We start from the raw sequence: 20,626 nt of genomic DNA, 5'->3' as shown, positions 1-20,626 counted from the left end.
TTTCCTTCTTTCTTTCCTTCTTTCTTTCCTTCTTTCTTTTTTTCTTTCTTTCTTTCTTTCTTTCTTTCTTTCTTTCTTTCTTTCTTTCTTTCTTTCTTTCTTTCTTTCTTTCTTTCTTTCTTTCTTTCTTTCTTTCTTTCTTTCTTTCTTTCTTTCTTTCTTTCTTTCCTTCTTTCTTTCTTTTATTTTTTATTGTGAAAATTCCATACAGAGGGGTTACAATTACATGGGCAAGATCTTGAGTACATTTCTTATCAAGCATTGTTGCCTCCTCCTTTGTTCCCCTTCCCATCCCTTCCCCTTTCCACACCCCCCTACTCCATTGCCAAAGTTGCAAAGTTCGTTTTTCCACATAATGTCTTGTACATCTAATTGTTGCAATGCGTCCACCTGTAACTCTATTTAAGCAATTTGGTTTTTCCTTTACCCTCCACAAATTATACCAACATCAAATACAGTGAAAGAAGGGTTATACCATGGGGGAGGTATATGCAAAGTAACAAAGATATCATCTTATAAATATGTTGGAAACAATGGCAAGAAAGTAAAAAAACCATTGAATCCTTACCTTGGGGTTAATTTCACCAAACATCAACTTGTCTGACAGTTTCTGTTTGTGTCAGACATGTACTAGTTATTGCAAAGAAGGGAAACCTTGGGACCTATGTCTCTTTGGGCCTGCCTTACTTCACTTAATAGAATTTTTCCAAGTCTTTCCATTTCCTAACAAAGGGGGCAATGCCATTTTTTCTGTTGGAGGAATAGAATTCCATTGTGTATGTATACCACAGTTTCTTGATCCATTCATCTACGGAGGAGCATCTGGGTTGGTTCCATATCTTAGCTATGGTAAAAATGCCTCAATAATCATTGTTGTGTTGGTAGCTTTAGTATGGACTTGTTTGTGATCACTTGGGTAAATGCCCCAAACTGGGATTGCTGAGTCTTAGAGGAGCTCTATATGAAGTCTTATGAGGAACCTCCATACTACTTTCCAAAGTGGTTGAACAAGTTTACATTCCCACCAACAATGCAGTAAACTGCCCTTCTGTCCACATCCCCTCCAGCATCTGTTGTTATTAGAGTTCTTGATTATAGCCATTCTAACTGGGGTGAGGTGGTATCTCAATGTTGTTTTGATTTGCATTTCTTTTAGGGCTAGGGAGGCTGAGCATGTGTTCATGTGTCTACTGGCCATCCTTCTTTCCTCTTCAGAGAAGTTTCTCTTTAAGTTTGTAGCCCAGTTATTTATTGGGCTGTTGTTTCTTTGAGGATTTGTTTTTGGGGGATTTAATTTTTTGAGTTCCAGGTACATTTTAGATATGAGACTCTTGTCCGTTGTGTGGCTAGTTATGATCTTCTCCCAATCCTTTGGGCTGTCTATTGATCTTTCTAGCTATGTCCTTTGCCATGCAGAAGCTCTGCAATTTCATGCAATCCCATTTGTCCAACCTTTGTTTGATTCGTTGTGTTTCTGGGTCTGTATTAAAAAAATTTTGGCCTATACCAAGGAAACCTAGGGTTTCTCCTATTCCATCTTGTAATGTTTTCAGAGTGTCTGCTTTGACTCCGAGGTCTTTGATCCATTTGGAGTTGATTCTGGTGCAGGGTGTTATATAAAGATGTAGCTTTAGTTTTCTACAAGTAGTTAACCAATTTTGCCATGACTATTTACTGAAGAGGCTGTCTTTCTTCCCTTCTATTTTTAGCTCCCTTATTGAAGATTAGATGGCTATATATCTGTAGGTTCATGTATGGGTTTTCAGTCCTATTCCATTGGTCTTGAGGTCTGTTCTTGTGCCAGTACCAAGCTCTTTTGATTACTATGGCTTTATAGTAGAGTTTGAAATTTGGTATTGATAGTCCTCCAGCACTGTACTTTCTTTTGAGGATTGTTTTTTGCTATTCGGGGTCTTTTATTGTTCCATATCAATTTTTGGATTGCTTGTTCTATTTCCTTGAAGAATGAGGTTGGAATATTTATAGGTATCGCATTGAATTTGTAGATAGCCTTAGGAAGTATTGCCATTTTCACTATGTTGATCCTTCCAATCCAGGAGCATGAGAGTTTTTGCCACTTTCAAAGTTCTGTTTTGATTTCCTTTTTCAGGTTTTTCAAATTTTTCATCATAAAGGTCCTTCACTTCTTTGGTTAAGTTAATTCCTAGGTTTTTTTTATTTTTTGTGTGGCTATTTAACTAATGGAGTAGCTTTCCTGATTTCAGCTACACTTTTCTCATTGTTGGAATTCAGGGAAGCCATTGCTTTTTTGAGGGCTAATTTTATACCCTTCTACTTTGCCAAAGTTTTGAATCAGCTTGAGTAATTTGTGAGTGGAGTCCGGGGGTTCTTTAAATATAAAATCATGTTATCTGCAAAGAGGGAGAGTTTTACTTCATCTTTCCCTATTTGGATTCCTTTTATGCTTGCATCTTGTCTTATTGCTGTACCTAGGCATTCTAATACTAAATTTAAGAGAAGTGGAGAGAGTAGCCATCCTTATCTCCCACCTGAGCTAAGAGGAATTGGCTTTAGTTCTCCACCATTAAGTATAATGCTGGCTGTAGATTTGTCATATACAGACTTTATTGTATTGTAGAGGACTGTTCCCAGGATTCCTAATTTTTCATAATCATTATAAAGTGGCGTTGGATCTTCTCAAATGCCTTTTCTGCATCTACTGAGATAACCATGTGGTTCTTATGCTTGCTCTTATTGATGTAATGAATTATATTAACCAGCTTTGTATCCCTGAATGAATCCTGTTTAACCGTGGTGTATGGTTTTTTGGATGAATTGTTGAAGTCTATTGGTCTAAAATTTTTTGAATGTGTTCGGTAGTGAACTTTCTCTTTAAATTTCATTGAAGAGTTGGAGGAGTATAGGTGTGAACTCTGCTTTGAAGGCCTTGTAGAATTCTTCTCTAAACCCATCTGGTCCTTTTCTTTTCTTAGATGGGAGGTCTCTTATTGCTGTTTCTATTTCAACGCTTGATATGGGCCTTTTATGATGGTTTAATTCGTTTTGGTTTAGTTTTGGCATGTCGATATTTGCAAGGAAAAGGACCATTTCTGCTAAGTTCTCAAACTTATTAGCATAAAGTTTTGAGAAGTATTCCATTATAACGTTCTGAATCTTGTTTTTTTTTCTGTGGTGGTTTCCATTCTCATGCCTGAGTTTACTTATTTGGGTGTGTTCTCTTCTTTTTCTGATAAGATTTGCTAAGGGTTTGTCAATTTTGTTAATTTTTTCAAAGAATCAACACTTTGCTGTGTTGATTCTTTCTTTTTTTTAAATTCTATTTCATTGAATTCTGATTTAATTTTAATTGTTTCTTTCTGTCTACTCAATTGGGGTTTATCTTGCTGCTCTTATTCAAGGAGGTTTAGATGTTTTATTAAATTGTCGGTTTCAGATCTCTGCAATTTGTTGATGTAGGAACTCAGAGCTATAAACTTGCACTGCCTTTGTTGTGTCCCCAAGGAGCTGGTAATTTATGTATTCATTTTTGTTGAACATCATGAACATTTGAATTTCCTTTCTAATCTCTTCCAATATCCACTGGTGATACAACAGTGTGTTGTTCAGCTTCTATGTGTTACAGGACTTCTTTAGTGGCTTTTGCTGTTGAGTTTTTATTTTATTCCCTTGTGGTCTGAGAGAATGCAAGGTATAAATTCAATGTTTCTGAATTTGGACAAGTTTGCTTTGTGATCTAAAATGTGGTCTATTTTGGAAAATGTTCCATGTGCTGCTGAGAAAAATGTGTATTCTGATGCTGCTGGGTGAAATATTCGGTAGATGTCTGTTAAATCTAATTAATCTATGCAGTTGTTTAGCTCTGCGGGTTCTCTGTTGAGTTTTTGAAAATTGATATTTCTAGTGGGGATAGTGATATGTTAAAGTCCCCAACAATTAAGTCTTTGGATCTATGTGATATTTGAGGGAAAGTAGTGTTTCTTGGATAAATTTGGGTGCTCTCTGTTGTTTGGTGAATAAGCATTTAGAATTGTAATATCCTCCTAAAGGAGAGATCCCTTAATTAATATGTAGCGACCTTCTTTATCTCTTCTTACTAATTTTAATTTGAAGTCTGTTTTATCTGATATTAGGATTGCAACTCCTGCCTGTTTATAGGGGCCATTTGCTTGGTAGATTTTGTTCCAGCCTTTCACCTTTAAAATGTGTCTGTTTTTATGGGCAAGGTGTGACTCCTGAAGGCAGCAGATAGAAGGATCTTGCTTTTTAATCCAGCTAGACAGTCTATGCCGCTTAATTGGAGAGTTAAGTCCTTAATGTTAAGAGATAGAACTGAGAGGTGTTTGGGAGTTCCTGCCATGTTATCCATCTTCTTGGGTGCTGCAGCAACTGGGTTCTTCCTATGGTTCTTGGATTCTCCGTTTGGGTGCCATTTCTTGGCCTTTATTGTGGTCTTGTTGGTTTTCTGTGTGTAGGACATGTTTAAGTATCTTTTGTAGGCCTGGTTTGGTGGAGATATATTGTTTCAGTTTTTCTTTGCTTTGGAAGGTTTTTATTTGATCTTTGGTTATGAAGGAGAGTTTAGCTGGGTACAGTATTCTTGGTTGATAATTGTCTGTCTTTAGGGAGTGGTATATGACATTTTAGGGTCTTCTTGCTTTAGTTGTCTCTGCTGAGAAATCTGAGGTGGTTCTAATTATTTTCCCTATATATGTGATTGTTCTTTTCTCCTTGACTGCTTGAAGGACCTTTTCTTTGGTCTCAATTGATCCTTTGCAGATTATAATGTGACAGGGGTATGTCCTGTTCTGGTGTGGTCTATTTGGGGTTCTAAAAGCTTCTTGTATCTGAATAGGCCTATCTTTTTGCATGTTTGGGAAATTTTCTACTAGGATCCTGTTATCCAAATTTCCTAGACTAGGTGCCTCTAGGTGCTCCTCTACATCCATTATGCTTAGATTAGGCCTTCTGATGGTGTCTTCCAAATGTTGAATAGATCTGTCCTATTGCTTGGATTTGTCTTGGATAGGTGTATGCTCTTTCTCTATAATATGTAGGCTGTCTTCAATCCCCGAGATTCAATTTTCTGCATGGTCTTACCAACTGTCAAGGCTTCATACATTTTTTAAATTTATTTTCGTTCTAATTGATTGGTTTTGATGGCTTCAAATTCTTAGTTGGAAATTTGTTTTAGATCTTGTATGAACTTCTTTACTTCCTTAATTTGGTGTTCAGTGTTTATTCTCAAATCACTTAGTTGAATGGTTATGGTTTCCTTGGACTCCCATTCTCTCTGTTGGGCTCCATTCAGCATTCCCTTTGTGGTCTCCCTGACTTCTTTCAGCTGTCTGTTTATGGATTCCATGAATGTCTCATTTGATCTTTGTCTATTCTCATCCCACTCTTGCAATTCCTGAATTACTCTTTGATTAGCTTCCTCGCGTTCACCCAATGCCTGTAGTTTTCTTTGTTCTCAGCCTGCTCACACAATTACTTTATTTCTCTTTGAGTGTTCTCAACCTGATCATGCAATTCCTGTATTAATCTTTGAATAGCTTCTTCACACTCATAAGATTCCTCTATTGACCTTTTGTTTGCCTCCTCTTGCTCCCTATCATGCTCACACTGTCTTTTGTAGGTTTTCAATCTTTTCATTCATCATGTTAGCAGTAGTGTTTGTAGAGCTTTTTGGGAACTCTCCTCTGGATTATTCATTATCTGTTCTGTCACCTGATTATCATGAGTGGGATCTGTGATACCTAGACTTGCCGTTTTCCTTGTGTTTGTCTGACTTTTTCTGCCCATTTGGTATGAAAGTAACGCCAATTTTGTGCTAGAACACTATTTTAAGTCAAGCACCAACAACGTCCTGTACTTGCACAGTCAAAAGGCTGCAGATATAATATAGTACAACCGATACAATCTATTCATCATCAAACAACTATGGATAAGTGAGCTAAGAACAGCAAAGAAGAATTTTGCTAACCAGAAATTATTAGCTTTAGGGAAAAATGTGGGAAAAATAGGGTTAGAGTGATGTGGAGAGTTAAAGGGAGAGTGAAATTAACCAAGTCCTACTCTCAAAGAGGGAAATGGGTTGGACAGAGTAATAGAAGAGAGAGAGAGAAAAAAGAGAGACAAGAAAAACTGGAAAACAAAATGTCAATTTAAAAAGTGAAACTTAAAATTTATCTAAGTGAAATTGTGAGAAGAAAGGGATAGAATGAGAGGAGTGGAGGGATAGAAAGGAGATATGAACAAGTAAACAATAAAAATTCTTATAAAATTATATAGGGTTAAAGAGATAATACTGCTATTAAAGAATTTAAGGCTAGGAAGTATTGAATTGAGTAATAAATTTCTGGATTAAATATGTACACAGTGGGGGATAAGGTCTAATAATCGATGATGGGTATATATCTGAGGATGACCAGAACAGCAATTAAGTCACAAAAAAAAATAAGGGAAAAAAAGGAATTGTGAAGAAAAAAAAGGACCAAAAGATCAAAAGAGATGAAAAAAAGCACACACACACATATATACCGAACATAAAAATTATAAGAGGAAAAAAGATATTAAAAATATTGTTTATTTTTTAAAAATTAAAAATTTAATAAAAGTTCTGAGAAAGAATTCCTGATTTTTTGGGGGGTGGGGTAATGGGAAGATCCTCTATCTCCTTTGTGTCTGTAACCAGTTTCTTGGTGGAATCTCTGGTCTGCTTTTGGTGTTTGTTTTTCCTATGACTTGATTTTTTTCTTGTCAGTTTGTTTGAGCAGGCAGAAAAATGCTCTGCTTTACCCTGGATTGTGTGATCCTCCTCTCAGTCTAGTTCAGTGGGAGGGAGATCTGCTTTGAGTATCACAAAAGAGGTAGGTGGCTGTTTCCTCTAGTTTGGAGATGCTGTGTTGAGCCTAGGTTCTGGGTAGGGTTGAAGCCTTTGAGCAAACAGTAGCTTTTCCCTGAGGGGAAAACTCACAGAGAAACTCACTGAGCCCATCCTGGAGCCATTCTCATGGTTTATATTTACTGAGTTTCAATTGCTTGTCTAGGCTGCTGTATGGAGGAGCATCCCCTGGCTCTGTTTACTCAGTGAAGAAAGTCACTCCTCTGGGGGTGGAGCGACTTCTGCCTGGGCTGGGTGACTTTTCCCTGAGTGGAGCTGAGCCTGGCAGGTCAGGTCAGTGTTCTGGGACCTGCTAATTGCTCCAATTATTTCCTTCCAAGGCCTGTGTTGAAGCTAGCTGCTCAGCCAGGCCTTTGTCAGTATCAAAGATGGAGAACTCCGGTGGGGTAGGGGAGGGGTGGCCTTCCTGCCTCTGCTCCCTGAGAAGGAATGAGGATGTCAGGATACTACTCACGCCGGAGTGTTGGTTCCTGAGTCGTCTCTGGTTTGCGATCTGCAGGATGAAGATCTGCTCCTTGTCAGATCTTGCTGGTGTTGAGTAGAATCCACTCGCCTGCTGCATCTGGCGCCTTTGTCCCGGATGCTGTCTGTTGTAGGTATGGTGGCTGCGGCTAGTGCCGCTTGCTGCAGCTATCAGAAAGTGCTCAGATGTGTCTCCTTGCCTGGATTTTCCCTCTCTGGCCAAACTCTCTGTACTGTGATGGCACACTTGGTGTGATTCTCTGGCCTAGGACTGTTTACTGGAACACTAACACTGCTTTATATGTGAGAGCTTGTTTATCCTCCAGTTTCTCCTCTGCCATCTTCTGTTATTATTAATTTTCTTGATAATCAATCAGCTTACTTATTTCCAATTATTTTATAATAAGATGTATATTATGACACTCAAGATGTACTCATGCCATTTGCTAGTTACTTGAACATCTTGTGGGTATAAAAATTGAAGACAATTTTTGCTGAAATCATTTTTTATACAAATGAAACCAATTTCTTTCATCAATTCCCTTTCTCAAGGCTTTCATTTACTAACTTTCCTCAGTCATGGGACTTGAACTCTGGGCCTGAGTGCTGTCCCTCAGTCTTCAGCTCAAAAAGAGTGCTCTACCACTTGAGCCACAGTACCAATTTTTGTTTTCTGGTGGTTAATTAGAGATAAGAGTCTCATGGAGTTCCTGCATGGGCTGGCTTTGAACCCTTATCCTAAGATCTCAGCCATCAGAGTAGCTAAGATTACAGGTGTGTAATCACTGTCACCTGGATTCCTTATTGAGTTTTTAAAAACTACATGTTTAATTAACTCTTTGAAAACATTCAATCTCAAAATGACATTTTAAAAGATGTAAAGTAGCAATCCTTAGACAAACTGGCTGTAAATTGATATTTCCCATTTGGTTTTAAAGCAGAGAGGACAGGAGAATCACATGTAGACTGACATTGCATGAAGAGTCCAAACTTAACAAACTTGAGGGATCTCAGACCATCTCTTGGTGTTTTCAAAATGCAGCTGATTGCATGACTTTACATATCACTCTTGTAACTTTCTTCAGGTAATATTTGAAGGAAAACAACTTTTAGGTACAAAAACTCATACATTGGATTTTAGTGTGTAAAGAATTGAGCAACAATAATAAAAAATGAATTGAGCAATAGCTGGGAGCTGGTGGCTCAAACTCGTAATCCTAGCAACTCAGGAAGCTGAAATATGAGGATGATTGAAAACCACCTTGTGCAAAAAATTCTGTGAGACTCTTATCTCCAATAAACCACTCAGAAAAACTGAGAATGGTGCTGTGGCTCAAGTGGTAAAGTGCCTGCCTTGAGCTGAAGAACAGAGGGACCGAGCCTAGGCTCAGATTTTAAGTACTGTGACCAACAAAAAAAGAATTGAGTAACATAAATTAGGTTTTACATTGAAGTAAATATCTAACCAAAGCCAGGAAAACTTAAATTAGGTGCTATTTTTTTCTTTGTCCTTTAAAGGAAACCACAATGGTTAAAATATGTATGCAAATTAAATTGCACATTATGCACATCATCTATCTGAAAGATGTCTATAGGAAAATAGAAAATCAGAACACACACTCCACGATTGTTTTATCAAAGGAATCCTGTGGGGAAAAAAGAAGGCAAATATAAGTTTGGATGGGTTAGTATTGCCAAGAAGTTGCAAAATAGAAGAAGAAAAATAAGAAAACTGTAAAACACAAGCCAATATTCTTACCATTGGCTGTTCTCACAGCCAGTTCGAGAATTTCTACCTCCTATCCCTTTGGCTGGTGGAAGCTACCAGTGCATTGCCAAGAGACTTCCGGATCGCATTATCCCAGTCTAGTTGGTTCATGAGCCATTCACTACCTGTTAGAGCAGGAGTCTGGCTTCTGCCTCTGGGAACTTCCTGAACCACCCCTACCAGGCCAACCAACCTAGGGTACAAGCTTCACCGCGACCATCAAGTGGTTCCCACACATGACAAGCAGCATGTCTGAGCTGCCCAGCTCCTGCGCATGGTTTGGCGCCTCTGGGGGAAGATGGGGCTCAGGGTCCTAGAAGGTGAAGGATACTCTCAGTATGCCCTGGGTCATGGGGCAATGAGCATCATAGGAAGGAGACCTGGGCCTTGAGCATGAGGGACTGCATGTGGTTCTGGAATACCGCAGGGCCTTGCCCGTATCTGGGCGCAGATTCAGCAACAACAACACGGGGCAGATCCTGAGCAGCAGGCCCAGGGGACAAGGGTGGGATCCATAGTCTATTGCTGCTATTCTGCCCCCTCTCTGGGTTGAGGTGTCTCACCTGCCACGCGTGGGCTTCTCTTTTCTTTTGTTCTCCTGCTCTCACAGTTTGGGATGATTTTCATTTAATGATTGTGTGGTTTTAATATATTGGCTATTCTGTCTGTCTGTCTGTCTTCACCCTTTCTTTTCTCCATGTTTCTGTTGAGCCTTTGCCATCATTGGCACTGCTCACTATGGCATCCACAGACCCTCGTGAGAAATGATACCACTTGCATTTTCTTTAAAAAATTTAAATACAGGATTGAGGTTTATTGGAGTTGGATGGCAAAAGTAAAGGGAATTAAAGATGAATTTATGTTTTCAATATGAAAAACGTCTGTGTGTGTGTGTGTGTGTGTGTGTGTGTGTGTGTGTGTGTGTTTGTCTGTGTGTATGTGTGTGTATCAGCCCTGGAAGCCAGGGCCCCAAGCTCCCTCTCTTGGCTTTGTAATACACATGTGGCATTTTAACATTTGACAAATACCTCCTGTCCTATATTTTTACTTGTAAGTTAGAGATGGAGTCTCATAGATGTTTCTGTCCAGGCTAATTTTGAACTGTAATCCTCAGATCCAAGTCTTTTAAGAGAGCCACCGGTGTCTGGCTCGCAAAAAATTATGTGTCTAATATAGAAATTCAAAATGAATTTAATAATAGATTTCCACAAGAATGTGAAAATTTAATACACATTACCTAAGGTTTTAGTCCAAATTTTAAGAGTAACACTTTTTCTTTTTTGAGATTATGTAATTACATAAATTTCACACTATTGTGGCATAATGATACTTAGCTAAAGTCACTAACACATTTTAACCTTCCCAATGCATCTTGTCATCCTCTTGATCTACAAAGCTTATGAACTCTACAGACTTTAACAATAAAACTGTTTTTCCCAAATTGGGTGATATGTACATTTCTTTCCTTTTGCTCAGTATCAGCTGTTTCCTCTTTCTCTCTCATTCCCTCCCTCCCATCATCACTATTGAGTTGCTTAGTTCACTTTCATCAATGATCAGTGCCCCTGATGGGCCCTCTGCTGTATTTTTTTCACCCATTTTCCTCTACTTCTTTGCCCTCCTCCTGGCTTCCCTCAGATGTGCATGCCTATTCAGCGTATATGGGGTCAAGAACACAGAGTGATTTAGAAATTATATGAAAAGTAAGAAGAGGTCCTTTATTTCTTGGGTCTTGTTTAATTGTTTACTTCGTTTACTTGTTTACGTTTGTGATATGTAATTTAGTCCAATCAAATGGAGATTGAACATCACTGGACCTTAAAAAAAATAAGCAGAAAATGAAGCAACGGAAGAAAGGACACATTACCTTTTACCAGCATAGCTAACGAGATCTCCTCCAAAAATGGAGTGTGACTATTCATCTCTTTTCTCTTCTTCCATTTCTGTTTGGAAGTCCTTAGTAATTTGGTCCAACAAAATACACAAGTTTGCTAACTGTGAGCTCTAGAGATTGATTTTCCTAAGATTAATGATGAGTCCATCCTTTCCCACCTTCACTTGAGCATCTCCTGGACATTTGTGGTCCTCTGGAACAGAGGCTGGCACTAGCCCACTCCTGGTCTGTCAGTCCTGAGGATGGAGGCTGAGCTTTCCCTATGCACCAGACTTGAAGAGATCCTTGGTTGTGTCTAAAGACAGAAGCATCTCTACCGAGTAAGTACTGATGTATTTGATACATGAAGAGTCTTGGAAATACCACCTCTTACTCATGAATATCAACATAATTGTTTTGGGTAGCCAGATGGTAGGATAGTGCAGTAAAAATTATTTCACCACTTGTGTGAATGCTTCAGTTCCCTATGTTTTGTACTTTCTTATAGTTATGTTTTGTTACCAGAATGGGTAACCAAAAATTTTTTTCTTTCTACCTATACTGTACTGGCTCTGATGCTGTTAATGTCTTCCCCAAACTACATTACCTGTATTATTCTAAACTCTTTCTGAGTACTGCAGTGGGACTATCACAATCATATTGAAAGTCTGGAACTCAGTTATCAAAACAGCATCAATGGCAGGGTGCTGGTGCCTCATGCCTATGATCCCAGTTACTCGGGATGCTGAGATCTTAGGATTGCAGTTCAAAGCCATCCCAAGCAGGGAATTCCTTGAAACTCTTCTCTCCAATGGACCACTGAAAACCAGAAGTGGCAATCATTAAATGAGCACCTATACAGAACAGTGAGCACTCTCTTCTTTGAGTCATTGTAAGTGGGATAATCTGTTTGGCTTCCAGACATTTCTGTCTCTGTGCAGATGCTTTTCTGTTTTCCATCCATGGTCCAGAAGAATTAGAGACAGCACTATGTGTATCTCTGTCATGCATGTGTGGGTGATGTCACTTCACTGAGCCACAGCTACAGCATGGAATGACATCAAGATCTCTGGACTCAGAGACACGCGCTTGTTTGTCCATTGGACTCCTCCTGGCTGTACAATGTGGTGGTGGCCTGACAATATTCCTACTTCAAGCTCCTCAACACTTTGATTTCTTAGGGAGTCTTCTGAATCATTCTTGTTCTCATGGAATTGTAAAGATCATTGAGAGTTTTGAAGTCTGAGCCTATCTGATGTTTTGTCCTCTCTTAGGGAGTTTTTTCTCTTCTTATAAAGGATTCCCATTCTCCATCCATTACTATTGAGGATTCTTAGGGACTGGGATGACAAGGCTCTGCTTGGCCAATTGTATACTCTGTATTTTTGGATTTCAATAAGAAATAATGACCAATAAGCAAACTATTGCTGCAGCTGCTCATTTGGACAACTGTAGTTATTTTGGTACACTCACATTTCTTCCCCAAAAAATACATTCATAGATTCCTGTTGGAAACTGCAACAGATTAACATCGTGCTCTTAAATTCTTAAACAAAGAAGAGAGAATGAGAGATTTTCTAGTAAAATACACTCAGTTATATAGAAAAATAGAAAATATGTGAACAGAAATGTGGAGAGCTGCGGGAGCCGACCAAAGATGGCGCGGCCGCATGGCACGTCCAAGCCAAAGATGGCGCTGGCTTCCACCTTCCGCCTTCCCGATGGCGAGTGCTCTCTGTGAAAAACAACTCCTTATATGGCTATGGCTTGGCTGCTGGCTTGCTTCCGTGTTTGCGACCCTATTGGTATATGCCACGTGGCACCTCGGGATTGGCCATCCAGGAGGCTTATAACCAGAGTGCGGGTGCGGGGCGAGAGAGAAGCTAATAATCAAGGTTCCTGAATAAACTGCTTTGAGAAGAATCCCGGGTCGTGTCTTCCTTGCTGGTCGAGGTGGATGCCACAAGTGGTGGCCCGTAAGGGGACCTAATTCCACAAGGGATCCAGAACTCTTGGCAGTCAGGGCGTTGCACCGGTAAGTTCCCAGGTAAGTGGGAATCTGCGATTAAAGCAGGCATAATACGGGGCTCTTCTCTGTATATAAAGAGAGAGTGGAAACCCGGGAAAAAATAAAGACCTAAAGTGAAAGTAAGAATATAAATATAAAAAATAAAAAAGGGAATAAAAAAAGATAAAATTTTTATAACGAAGATGGGCGCTGCGACGTCTCATCCAATTTTTCTGGCCCTGAATGAGCTCCTACGCTCAAAAGGACTAAAGTTTAAGAAGGGTGTTTTACAGAGTTTCCTTGAAGAATGCAACATTGTAGCTCCTTGGTTCATAGTGTCCGGGAGCCTTACAGTAGCCTCGTGGGAAAAATTAGGGAGGGATTTGGACTTTGCCTATGAACAGGGCACATTAAAGGCAGGAGTCCGCACCATTTGGAAACTGATAAGGGGCTGCCTGGAGGACCAGCGCTGCTGTGAGGTTATAGAAAATGGACAGTCAGCACTGGAGCAGTTACAGGAGGAGAGGTCAGAGAAGGCGATCAGTGAAAAGGGAGACAGTAAACAGGGCAAAAGGGGGCAACTATACCCAGATCTGTCTGAGCTGAAATGGGAAAGAGAAAGTTCCAGCGAGCTAGAGGAGGAAGAAGTGAGAGCACTTATTCAACAGATGAAAAGGAGTCGTATAAAAAAGGGAAAACATAAGCTAAGCCAACCTGTGCTTAATGAGGATGTGGAAAGAACTTTTGGTCAGGCCCCTTTAGATGACGTAAAAGGAACTTCCGGTCAAGTCCCCTTAGGTCCTCCTCCATATCAACATGGAGCCAATGGGCATACCTTTTGCCCGGATACTTGGCGGACTGCCCGAGCAGAACTTGCCTTCCCAGTTTTTCAAGACGGTAATCAACAGAGATTTCATGAGCCTCTAGAATTTAAAGTAATTAAGTCCCTGGCTGAATCTGTTCGGACGTATGGGATTACAGCCTCTTTTACTATAGCTCAAGTGGAGGCTATAAAGAGATACTGCATGACTCCCTCTGGGCAAGCCTAGCACGGGCATGTTTGAGTCCAGGCCAGTACTTGGATTGGAGGGCATTTATGCTGGAATTTTGTAGTGAACAGGCAGCCATCAATCAAGTAAACGTTAACCCTGCTTGAGACAGAGATATGCTCTTGGGACAAGGTCGCTTTGCTAATGCTCAGATAGGATATCCCCCTGAAGTGTATCAACAGATAAATGATGTTTGCATTAGGGCGTGGAAATCACTACCAAATAAAGGGGAAGTTAGTGGCAATCTCACCAAGATCCTGCAGGGGGCTACGGAGCCTTTTTCAGATTTTGTGGCCAGAATGGTGGAAGCAGCAGGCAAAATTTTTGGGGACCCTGACATGGCCATGCCTCTTATAAAACAATTAGTCTATGAGCAATGTACCAAAGAATGTAAAGCCACCATTACCCCACATAAACATAGAGGGTTGGAGGCCTGGATGAAAGTGTGCAGAGAGCTGGGAGGACCTCTAACTAATGCAGGCCTTGCCGCTGCAGTACTACAGTATTCAAATAGGCGGGGGAGAAACTCTGGAGCGACATCTGGAGTATGCTTCAGGTGTGGCAAGGCTGGTCATCTCAAGAGAGATTGCCCAGAGAGAAAAGGACCCGAAAGAGTTGGAGGAGTTACAACAGGTAAACAGCCAGGGCTGTGCCCCAGATGTAAAAAAGGAAAGCATTGGGCCAATGAATGTAGATCAGTCAAAGATGCTAATGGCCAGCCCTTGGGCCTCATCACGCAGCCAAAAAACGGGCAGAGGGGCCCCCGTCCCCAGGGCCCGCAAACGTATGGGGCAATGGAGAGCTCAAACGAGGAAATTCCCCAAGAAGGATGGCCCACCCTGAGGCATCCCAAGAACCGCGGAGAGCCACTACAGGCTCAGCGGGACTGGACCTCCGTGCCACCACCAGACTCGTACTGACCCCACAAATGGGTGTTCAGTTAATAGAGTCAGATTTTCAAGGTCCTTTAGAACGGGGCACGGTGGGGTTACTAATTGGCCAGTCTTCTGTTGCCCTTAGAGGGCTTAAAATTCACCCAGGAGTTATTGACCCAGATTATACAGGTATAGTTAAAATTATGGTAGAAGCCCCAAAAGGCATTGTAGCAATTTCCCCTGGAGATAGAATTGCCCAATTGTTACTCTTACCTAGCCTACATGAAAAATTTCCTGCCATACAGTCTGAGAGAGGTGAAAAGGGTTTTGGCTCCTCCGGAATTTAGTCAGTGTACCTAGCTCTGGATTTAGATCAGAGACCCATGCTTGAGCTGGAGATTGAAGGAAAAAAGATTATAGGACTGTTAGACACAGGGGCCGATTGTAGCATTATTGCAAAAAAGGATTGGCCAAAAGGGTGGCCATTACAGGCCTCAGAACAAACCCTGAGAGGGCTAGGCTATGCCAAAGCTCCTGACTTAAGTGCAAGACCCCTCAACTGGAAGGATGGAGAAGGACACTCTGGAAACATCCAGCCTTATGTTTTAGAATTGCCTGTCTCCCTGTGGGGTAGAGATTTACTAAAAGAGATGGGGTTTTGCCTTAGTAATGAATATTCTCCCACCTCAAAGGAAATGATGTTACGAATGGGCTACTGCCCAGGGCAAGAACTGGGAAAAAACTTGCAAGGCTGTAAAGAGCCTATTGATGTCCACCAAAAACTTGATAGACATGGGCTGGGTTTTTCATAGGGGCCGCTGAGGATCAAATTCCCATTACCTGGAAGACGGAGGAACTGGTATGGGTAGCTCAGTGGCCTCTATCCTCCGAAAAGCTTTTAGCCGCTCATAAACTGGTAGAAGAACAAGTAGCCCTGGGTCATGTGAGACCCTCAGTTTCACCATGGAATACTCCAATATTTGTGATAAAGAAAAAGTCAGGTAAATGGCGATTACTTCATGATTTGCGTGCCATAAACGCACAGATGCAAATTATGGGCCCTGTACAAAGAGGGTTACCTTTGCTTTCTGTGCTTCCTGCCCATTGGCCTATTATGGTAATAGACATAAAAGATTGTTTCTTTTCTATCCCCTTGCATTCGGCTGATTGTGAGCGCTTTGCTTTTACTGTGCCCTCTTGTAACCATGAGGAACCTGACCAAAGATATGAGTGGGTCGTGCTGCCTCAGGGTATGGCCAACAGCCCCACTATGTGTCAGTTGTTTGTCGGCAGGGCTATAGCTCCTGTTAAAAAAAGGCATCCAAAACTCAGGGTGGTCCATTATATGGATGACATTTTGTTAGCTCATAAGGAGGAGGCTGGATTACAAAAGGCCTATGCAGAATTGGTTTTTGCCTTAAGAAAACAGGGTCTTTATCTGGCGCCAGAAAAAACACAAACAGGCAGAGTGGTGGAGTATCTGGGAGCTAAGATACATCCCAGGTCGATTGTGCCTCAAAAATTGACCCTGAGAAAAGATAACTTAAAGACTTTAAATGATTTTCAAAAATTGTTGGGGGATATTAATTGGATAAGGGGGTATTTAAAATTGCCAAATTATGAATTAAAACCCTTATTTGACATGCTAAAAGGAGATATAGATTTAAACTCCCCACGAGACCTGACTGAGAGTGCCCGATTTGCTCTCAAAAGGGTGGAGGAGGCTTTAAGTGCCGCCTGTTTAAACAGGCTACAAGATGGCCAACTTTTTGATTTATGCATTCTTCCTACTGAAGCCCAACCAACTGGGGTACTTTGGCAAAAGGGGCCGTTGATGTGGTTACATTCTCATGTTTCCCCCGGAAAGGCGCTGGAATATTACCCTGAGGCAGTAGCGGGCTTAGCTCTACAAGGAATTCAACAGAGTTTACAATTTTTTGGAGTTTATCCACACTCCATCATTGTTCCTTACAATGCCTACCAAGTTCAGACTTTATGTGCCACTATTGATAATTGGTCCATTTTGAGATGCATGTTTCCAGGAGTTATTGATAATCATTTGCCCAAAGACCCCCTACTAAGATTTGTAAAGGAACATCCAGTGATTTTTCCAAAGGTAACTGCCCAAAAGCCTATTAGAGGGGCTATAAACATATTTACGGATGGCTCCAAAACAGGATGAGGGGGAATATGTTGCAGGTAACCAAGACCCCGTGCAGCATCAATTTGTCCCCGGTAACCCACAGATTGTTGAGTTGATGATTGTAATTGAAGTATTTAAAGCTTTCCCCTGTCCTTTTAATTTAATATCAGATTCAGCCTATGTAATAAATGCTTTAAAAATATTGGAAGCGGTTGGTACAATAAAGGCTACCAGTTCTGTTCTAGCTCCCTTTACCTTGTTACAATCCCTTATATGGAAACGCAAGGAACCCTTTTTTCCAATGCATATTCGAGCACATACGGGCCTCCCAGGGCCACTGACAAAAGGTAATGCCTTGGCTGATGCGTACACTCGTGCTGAGTGGGCGCTCCATGCTTCTTCTGTTGACTTAGCAAAAGATTTTCATGCCAAATTTCATGTAAATGCCAGGACTTTACAAAGCCGCTTTTCCCTTTCTAGAGCGGATGCACGTCAAGTGATAAAGGAGTGCCCCCAATGTATTATTTACCATCAACCCCCTACGTTTGGAGTTAATCCACGTGGTTTAAGACCCTTACAAGTATGGCAGATGGATGTAACTCATGTATCTGAATTTGGCCGTTTAAAATATCTACATGTTTCTGTTGACACCTTTTCGGGTGTTGTATTTGCCACCCCCTGTCAGGAGAAAAGGCTACTGATGTAATATCTCACTGCTTGGAAGCGTGGGCAGCCTGGGGAATGCCAAAACAGCTAAAAACTGATAATGGTCTAGCCTATACTGGGCAGCGCTTTGCTTCTTTTTGCACTCAAATGGGTGTTTCCCTGGTGCATGGACTGCCCTATAACCCTCAAGGACAAGGAATTGTGGAAAGAGCTCATCGCACTATCAAGGAAATGTTACAAAAACAAAAAGGGGGAGCTGGACCCCTGATGGCTACGGCAAGACAAAGAATAGCCATGACACTATTCACCCTAAATTTTCTGAATTTGGATAACGCTGGTCGCTCAGCAGCGGATAGGCACAACAGTTCCACTCCTTCGGCCTTAGGATCGGCTTTGTGGAAGGATGTGCTCACCGGGCTCTGGAACGGGCCTGACCCCGTGCTGGTATGGGCACGAGGATCTGTTTGTGTTTTTCCTCAGAATCGTTCAGATCCAGTGTGGGTGCCTGAACGACTTGTGCGGCGAGTCCAAGATGAACGAAACCCGGAAGAAACAAAAGATTGCGTTGCTGATCATACAGCTCCTGATGATCCAACAGGGACAGGCGGTACTGAGGTGGGGGATACTGTCTGCATTCCCGGGGCCCATGCCTGTGAGACATGACGCCTCTCTTTTCCCTAAGTTTTTCACCACAAATAAGACTCTTAACCTTCCCTTTTACCCAGAGGATAAAGAAATGGCAGGGGTTGGTGAAGCTAGAAAAATTAACTTGATGGGCACGTTATGCTTTTGCTTAAGTGATGTGACCCTTAATGGTAGTTGCATAGCCTTGACTCATTCCCCAGCTGCTTATGTTAGATATTGGTATGGAAATCCGAGATCAACTGAGGCTTGGACAAATGCTACTGGATTCGTTGGTACTGTTTTAGGCAGATATTATGAAAGTTTAAAGTTAAGCAGAGACCCGTGGCCTGTAAAACAACCTAAATGGGCCCCTTTTTGCCTGCCTGACCGTATGGGGGAGGCTTGGCCCTGGACAGGTTGCCAATCATGACAGGTTATTTGGGCTGATGAGTCTGAGCATTTTTCATTTTCCCCTAGTGTCTTGTCTGATGCTAGTGTACAATTTAGGGCTGGAATTAATCCCTTTAATAATTGGCTGTTATGTGGTCTTAATGGAAGTTGCTTGCAGGCTGAACCTATAGTTATGCTGCAAGGGGGTCACTTTTTTATAGCAAACATGACTTGTAATTTGATTAGTACTGCCCATACTATAGGTGCCAATTGTCGTTTCAGTAAAAATTATACGGTAATCAGCTATCAGCCTACCCCCGTGTGTGTGGTTTCCCCTTTTGTGTTTTTGGTAATTAACAACATCTCTATATGCTCAGATGATGTGTGTGCTTGTACTAATGAAACCTGCTATTATGCTACCTGCTGGAGTTCTCAGTATCCGTTAGCCATAGTTACACGCATTCCGCGTTGGGTGCCTGTGCCAGTAGATGCTTCTCAAGCTGTAACCTTGTTTAGACATAAGAGAGATTTTGGCATCACAGTGGCCATTGTAACTGCTATAGCTGTGGCTGCTGCGGGTGCGACGGCTGCCGCTGTCGCCATGTCACATACTGTGCAGACGGCTCAAACTTTAAATAACTTGTCGGCTACTACAGCCAGAGCTCTGGATTTACAACAAGTGGCCTTTGCACAATTAAAAGGAGGACTGATGCTGTTAAATCAAAGGATTGATCTTGTGCAGGAACAGGTTGATATCATGTGGCAGTTGGCTCAGCTGGGATGTATTCAAAAATATGAAGGGCTTTGTATCACTGCTATTCAGTACTATAACTATACTCAGGCAGCAAATTTGTCTAAACAACTGTCAAGTTATCTTTTAGGCAACTGGACGGGAGAATTCGACCAATTGATGTTGCAGCTACAATCGGCCATTGTCGTGGTAAACTCCACCCGGATGGATGATGCCCTGTTACAAGATGTTTCCTCCTGGATTTTGACAGCTGTGGATCATTTGAAGGAGTGGGCGGGATTAGGCTCCCTTATCGGTATCCTGGCATTGGTGATCTTGCTGTGCCTGTGGTGCATATGCCGGATTAGGAGCTCGCAGCGCAGGAGTATGGCTATGGTGGTCCAGGCTTTCACTGCCATTGAGGCCGGACAGTCCCCCCACGCGTGGCTTGCCACGTTAACGGAATAGCACAGGGTGTAAGGCAAACGCACTGCACTTGGGCAAACGCACTGCACATGGGAATCACTTCCTGGCGTGAGCCCAAGAAGAGCATGTTGGGTTGCAAGTGGATTGATGCCCAAGGTCCCACCTCTGCAAAAAAGGCATCGGACAGGCCTGGTCGTCACTGGGGAAGGCGCCCCTCAGGCGAAGACCAGTGCAAGGTCCTTTCATTAATGTTTTAGACAGAGGCCCAACCTCTACTCTTACCTGTCGCTTAATAAAACAAAAAGGGGGAGCTGTGGAGAGCTGTGGGAGCCAACCAAAGATGGCACGGCCGCATGGCACGGCCAAGCCAAAGATGGCGCTGGCTTCTGCCTTCCGCCTTCCCGATGGCGAGTGCTCTCTGTGAAAAACAACTCCTTATATGGCTATGGCTTGGCTGCTGGCTTGCTTCCGTGTTTGCGACCCTATTGGTATATGCCACGTGGCACCTCGGGATTGGCCATCCAGGAGGCTTATAACCGGAGTGCGGGTGCGGGGAGAGAGAGAAGCTAATAATCAAGGTTCCTGAATAAACTGCTTTGAGAAGAATCCCGGGTCGTGTCTTCCTTGCTGGTCGAGGTGGACGCGACACAGAAATATACAGTTAGGTCAGAGAATGGACTTGAGTTACCATAATGAAAACATGGAAATGTTCAACTTCCTATACTA

General features: G+C 41.8%; 1 non-coding gene across 1 annotated transcript; it reads right to left on the bottom strand.

The window, feature by feature from the left end:
- Positions 1-9,809: 9,809 nt before the first annotated feature.
- Positions 9,810-9,895, bottom strand: LOC122120026. The gene has a single exon (XR_006149648.1). It is a non-coding gene; the product is annotated as a small nucleolar RNA SNORD35 (small nucleolar RNA).
- Between the last annotated feature and the right edge of the window lie 10,731 nt (positions 9,896-20,626).

This window comes from Dipodomys spectabilis, unplaced genomic scaffold (assembly GCF_019054845.1).
Source record: "Dipodomys spectabilis isolate Male_0828 unplaced genomic scaffold, ASM1905484v1 ptg000173l, whole genome shotgun sequence".
Classification (NCBI taxonomy): domain Eukaryota; kingdom Metazoa; phylum Chordata; class Mammalia; order Rodentia; family Heteromyidae; genus Dipodomys; species Dipodomys spectabilis.
Note: the sequence above shows the minus strand (reverse complement) of the source record. Positions and strands in the feature narration are given on the sequence as shown.